This window comes from Aedes albopictus, chromosome 1 (genome assembly GCF_035046485.1).
Source record: "Aedes albopictus strain Foshan chromosome 1, AalbF5, whole genome shotgun sequence".
Classification (NCBI taxonomy): domain Eukaryota; kingdom Metazoa; phylum Arthropoda; class Insecta; order Diptera; family Culicidae; genus Aedes; species Aedes albopictus.
In genome coordinates, this window is record NC_085136.1 from 38,672,049 (window position 1) to 38,678,653 (window position 6,605).

At 37.3% G+C, this 6,605-nt stretch overlaps 1 long non-coding RNA gene across 1 annotated transcript; it reads left to right on the top strand.

Moving 5' to 3' along the window:
* Positions 1 to 298: 298 nt before the first annotated feature.
* Positions 299 to 1,096, top strand: LOC134284806 (uncharacterized). Its single transcript, XR_009995952.1, has 2 exons — positions 299 to 705; positions 781 to 1,096. It is a non-coding gene; the product is annotated as an uncharacterized LOC134284806 (long non-coding RNA).
* The last annotated feature ends 5,509 nt before the right edge of the window (positions 1,097 to 6,605 follow it).

Sequence of the window (6,605 nt, forward strand, 5' to 3'; positions counted from 1 at the left end):
TAAAACCCTAGACATCGGCTATCCAAGCTCTCCATGATATGCTCGATCAATGAGCATTACCCATGTAGAGCCCGAATCCTCAGAGATTCTTTCTGGAATTCTTCCAGAGATGCTTTTGAGAGTTCCTTCGCTGATCTCTCATAATATTCCTTCCGTATTTCCTCTCGAATAATCTCTTGGCAGTTCCTCTTGAATTCCTTGACGGGTTTTTTGGATCTTGATCGGAGATTTTCAAAATCTATTCCGTGAGTTGTGCAAGACTACCCGAGCAGAAGGGCATACCTTACAAATACCACACAGAAAAAAATAATTAATATTAACTGAAGCTTAAATGATTTATTAGTGGAATGCTACTCACCGCAATCTTTGATCTAGCGTAAATTTACATTGAATTTCATACACATGGCGTTAGGCATTCAATTGGAGTAAAACCAAATGTGTATCCTCAATTCTGAGCGATAAATCATATTATCTTAAACGAACGCACCAAAGTTCAATTGACTCTGTCGTGACTTTACGCGATTCTCATGTAAAATCAATGTCTGATGCTTAGACGATCGCCGCAGCGCTGGCTTGTCAGTCAGCCATATTGTTTGTTTGAGTTCCGTGCGAAAAATTATCCAAGTTTTGGTAGGGATTAAAATTTCGTTGATTCCAGCTAATTTACCAGTAAAAAGGTGCCAACATTTGGTCATCGTAATCACGGTTCGTGCAAAAGTGTTGGAATATTGCAAAACGGTGACATTTTGTATATAAACGTATAAACTCTTCCGATTCCAGAGCCTACGTGAGGAAGGCATCGACCAATCGCGTTTGCACGGGTGCATCACGGAATATGTTTTTTCGACGATGTTCCCGCTGAGAGAAGTTGAACGATGCCATCCAAACCAGGAACGGAACAATCTACTGCAGTGGCTAATAGTGGAGGCAGCGGCGGCGATTGCTGACTCAGTCTGATTAGCAAACGATGCCAGTGGAAAGTGCAAAAAATCGTTCCTTGTCAGAAAAGAATGTCAACAATCAAAGTGAAGTGCCAATATCATGTGTTATAGATTTGAATCATTTTGAATAAAACAAAGCATGTATGTTTATTGAACATTGTTTTTCATTTCTTCCTCGGTGTTTATCTCGATTATTTTTGCCTGTTTCGTGAAGGCAGGGATCCAGACATTCTGTGGTTTCCGTGATCCATTAAATTTACATGTATAGAGAAAACATCATGTGTATTTTTTTTATAATCATGTAAATTTGTGCGATTGTTGGCATTCCCTTTATGTGCATTATGTTTGGCGTAAATTTACACGTTTTGTTTTATCTGTGCATGCGAAGAGCAACATGTGCTCTAATACCTAAAATTGTTATTGCAGCGTTATTGTACGAAATGTTATGAGAACATCACAATAACATTTGGAGGTACAGTGGTTTTTCGGTTTCATCACGGTCAAAAAAAATTTTACCGTGATATAAACGAAACCGTGAATTTGGCGAAACGAGAAATAAATGTAAATTTTTTAGCCAAAATTGTTCAGTTGCAAAATATATAAGTCGTAGCTAATATTTTTTAACTGTTTTGGTGGACTGGACAATGCAGTATTGATTTTATATTGATTTCGGAATGTTTTAAAACAAGTGTGATAAAAACGAAATGAAAATCGTGATAAAATCGAACAGAAAACCGTGAATTTGGGCGAGTAGTGATTAAAACGACTAGTGATAAAACCGAAACGCCACTGTACTTGAGCAGAGTTTGGTATTGATGTAGTATTTGCTAGTTTAGCACTGAAAATAACCGAAGAACAAGATTTGCTATTACATCATAAAGTCATCGAACATATGAAACATTTAATAACAAGAAATGTTATGAGTGTGTCATTCAATAACTTTGGAATAACAAATACAGCAATTGAAATTTTAGGTATGTATTTGTTATTGAAATAACAAGACTTGTTATTTTCTTGGTGTTATTTATACACATTTTTGGTATTCGTTTTTGTTATTTTGGCATATCAAGGTATGGTAGTATTTAAGATAAATACCTTGATATGTTATTCACTTGTTATTTTCTTCTGCTCGGGTATTCTCAGAGATTTTCTTACAAAATAAAGATATCACGGTGTCAAAATTTCAATTATCAACGCACTGTCGAGTACCTTGGATTTTTGATCAAAAAAGTTACTCCTAGTATTTCTTTCTGAGGTTGCTCGCGGGATTCCTTATTGTGATTTTTTCAAGAAATTTTCGTGAAGTTTCTTTCCTTGATAGTTATTAGAGGTTCTTGGTAGTTTTCCCTTGAAGTTCATCCCAAGCTTCCAGCAAGAGTTTCTCCTGATGCTTCCACCAGACTGTCGTTTGGGATTTCTATTAGAAGATTATCATTGAAAATCCTGCTAAAATCCCTGGAGAAATTCTGGAAAAGTTGTACGAAATATCTGACAGAAATTCCTAGAGGAAACGCCCCTAGCTCTAGAAATTTCTGTCAGAGATTTCCGTAAAACTTTTCCAGAATTTCTCCAGGGATTTCAGCAGCATTTTTATTGACGTGTTTCCAGCCATTCCTCCTAAAACTTGAGCAGGAGTTTCTCCAAAGAATTTTCTCCCAACATTTATCTCAAAATTGCTTTCTGACTTCCACTCGTGATATCTGTAAACTCCTGGAACACTTCATCGATTTCTTTCCAGGATTTCATCCAGATGTTTCTTTCGGGTTTCTCTTCGGAACCCTTCCCGGGATTTCTTGCGGTAATTTTTCTAGGATTTTTCAAAAATCTTTTACAGTAGTCACTTTCGAAATATTTCACAAAATCTGTACTCAAGCTCGTCTTGGATTCCTTTTTATGTTCTTCCTGACATTGAAATTCCTGGCGATGCTTCGCTTGGAATTCATTCTGATTTTTTTCCAGAGCAACTCTTGCTGTTATTCCTGAAGAGCTTTCCAAAAAAAACGCAAGTAATCCTGACGCCTGGGAGGAACTATTGGAAAAGTTCGTAAATTAACTTGCTGCAGAAACTCCAGGGGAAATCCATGATGAAATCTTAAAAAAAAACCAAGAGAAATGCCAGAAGAAACTCCGGAAAATATTCTAGGGGGGTTTCCTGTAGAGATCCCAAGAGAAACTCCTCTGAACAAATCCAGTGAAACTTCGAGACGCCAGGGAAAACTTCAGAGAGTGATTCCGGAAGGCAATATCTGGAAATTCCGGAAGAAAAATTACGAACAAACTTGCGAAAAAAAAATCGTTCTGCTGGGCAATTTTGCATTCGCAAGACCGGTGCTTCAAAAAAATACGCCACAAAACAGGTTGAAATCCTGGGCAACAGAAACCCAAACTGACTCCTGGTTCACACATCGAACAATACTTTTTTGTAATTTGATCTCTTTTGACTTTAATACTTATTGTTTGGAAAACATTTCCCGAGTTGAACTTGCCCATGGTAAAATACTCCTGAATAAAAAAGGAAAACGAATTTGAAGAATGCTTGGGGAAAATCCAAGGAAAACCTCCTGCGGGAATTTCGAGACAAACTTTGAAAAAAATCCCTCGACAAACCAATGCACTGGAAGAGATCACGGAAAACTTCTTGAAGAAATTTGGGATAAAGCATGCGAGCAGTTCCGAAAGGAAATCCGCAAGGAAAAACATCCGGTAAAACCTTCAGATGAAATCTCGTTAGAATCTTCTGGAAAAATCTCAGCATTAAGGACAAACGTCTTGAAATCCCGCGTAAACAGTGCATCAAAACTTCAGACGCACAAATCTCAAGAAGCAAGCTTCAAACAACAGTGCATTTTATTATTCTGTTCTTGCTCACTTGTAATTAGCTTAAAATGAGAAGATCAAATGCGCTGATTTTGTTCACGAAGAGATTTGTGCGCTTGAAATCGTGAGTAGGTGCCAAAGTCGGCCATTGTGGCAGACATTTTGGGATTCTAACAAGTCTGTCCTTAATTCAAGGAGGAACTGCGGATATAATCCGGGAAGAACGCCTGCGAGAAATCGCGAAAGGAATCCCGCGGAAGAATGGTTATTTATGCCACAAGTTGCGAAATAATTTTTAACGGGTGTTCAATTGTATGTATTTTCTATCCAGCTGAAGTTGAAGTATTTTGGATTTGAAAATACCATTTTGGATATACTGGTCACCATTCTTGGCCTCCGTCCATTCTTCCTATACCATATTGCATGATTCTAAAACCTATAACCTTAAAAAAACAGCAGCCATCTTGAGTTTTTGGCTAACATCTTGAATTTTTTGCTTATGAACTATGGACATCTTCGCCATTCCAAACATAATAATGTCCCAATTCTAATTTCCCCAAAACACCATAAAACATCACCCATCCGGAATTTTGATCCATCATCTTGGATTACGGACCGCCATCTTGGATATTCTGCCATTCTCGGACTCCAGACATCTTGCTCTTACAAAATACAGTCAACTCTCCTTATCTCGATGTGATCTCGTTCGTTTTTTTTCTAGATTTTCTAGGTGCAAAACATTCTGGGAATGCGAAGCGACATCTGTCTGTTGTCGGTTATTCCTAGTTAGGGAGGTTTTTTCTTCAATCTGGTGTGCATGGCAAATTGGTTCTTGAATTCGATATGGTCCCTTCAATATCGAAACCTGGAGAGTCGACTGTTACAGTAAACCCAAATTGCATGGTTTTTGAGAATCAAACTCTTTGAAACAGCCGCCTTCTGGAATTTTATGCCGTAATCTTACGAGTTGCCATTTTTGGATACCATACCTAATGTACCCATATTGCATGCTTTTAGAACCTGAACTCCTTGAAATAGCCATAGCTACCTTCTTAGATGTTGGGCTGCCATCTTTGATATTTTGGTCTTCGGACATCTACGGCATATCAAATATACCTATATTGCATGGTTTTATAACTATAAACTCCTCAAAACAGCCACCATCTTTACTGTTAAGCCGCCATTTTAAATGTTGAGCTGCCATCTTGAATGTTTTGATCACCAGTTTTGGACTCCGGACATCTTCCGTATTTTAAATATACCCATATTACATAGTTTTAGATCCTAAAAATCCGTAAAACAGCCGCAATCGTGAATTTGGTGCCGCCATCTTGGATTTTAGTCCGTCATCTTTAATTTTGATCTTGTGCTGACTTTTCGAACCCTCTTAATTAATTTTGATTCTCTTAATTTTGATCATAATTTTCTTCATAAACGATGTTACAATCTGTTTTCGAAGTCCAAGAAGGTGTTTGAGTCCCTTGATTTTTTTACATTCCTCGAATCTAGAGCTCCCTATGGATACTGGGATATACTTCCATGATTCCACAATAATAAATCTTTTATGCTATACTATTAAGTACTGATGAATTATTGAGCTCTTTGCCAAAATTTCATCTGAAAATTTCGCTTCTTTTTATAACACGCAGTTATTGTTAGTTGAAATATTTCATAGCTTATTGACGGTAGTAATTTATTAAACCACTGGTTGTCCTATGACAGATTCACCTTCTTTGAGAAGTCAGCTTTTTTTTTTGAGTATTGGGTTTTATATGTGATCAAACTGGATTTTATTTTTTCGTGGCTTACAACTCAACCGGACCGAAGCTACCCAAGTATCCAAAAATTCAGATAAAAAGGTACTTTAGCAGCAGCTCGTTCGAGGTTGCTCATTTGCCTTCTAAGCAGCTTCATTTTTAAGTAATTTTGGAACTTCAAAGTTCACATAATCACGCTGGATAGCCTTCTAAGCAGCTTCTGACTGAACTTTGACAAAATTCATGCAGAAACAAAAATGTGTTTTCCAGAATCACAACCCTGTTGGTGGGTTTGTGATTCATGTCTGGAAATTGCTTCTGATAATTGTATTTTCCCACATGTCACTGCTATGTTGATTTGGATCCTCCTGCGTGATAGCCTGCCGACTTACCGCTGCGCTGCTGAAGACACTTGACAAAGTCAAGCTAACTTCACTACCTCACAAATGTGCAAAACTAACTGTCGACAGAAAATCGATTCAAGTCAGACTTTAGCTGCTGTTCACTTAATCGCAACTGTTGTACTGTGGTAGAGCGTAGGGTTCTCACGCAGCGACCATCGCACAGTGGCTGATTTCGTCATTTTAGCGCGCTTAATTAATAACTTTTTTACTATGAAGTTTAACGTCATGGTGTCTTCCGGAAAGTTTTTCACTATAATAAGGAGCTTCTTTCGAGCTTCTGTGAAAAATGATCAATCCCCCTAAAAGTGAGATAGAAAATTTATTTTTTGAATTTTTCAAGATACGAGGTTGGTGTCTTCACAAAAGTTGTAGAAAATGTGGTTTGGAGCAACTTTGCCGAAGACACCAAGTTTGTAACTCCGTTACTTTTCAAGATACGTTACGTTTTCTTTCATCGACCCCTTGAAAAAGGTTTTTGCGCAATAACTTTCTAAAAATTGATTCCACAATTTTCTCATGTTCTACAAAGTTATAGATAATGGTAAAACACACAACTTTGCCGAACATGACATCCCGCTAATTCCAAAATTAAAATAGTTATAATAGTTTTTATAGTTTTTTGGGTCATATTTCAAGCATATATAACTTAGCTATAGGCAAATATATGCAAATTTCCTTTTACGCAT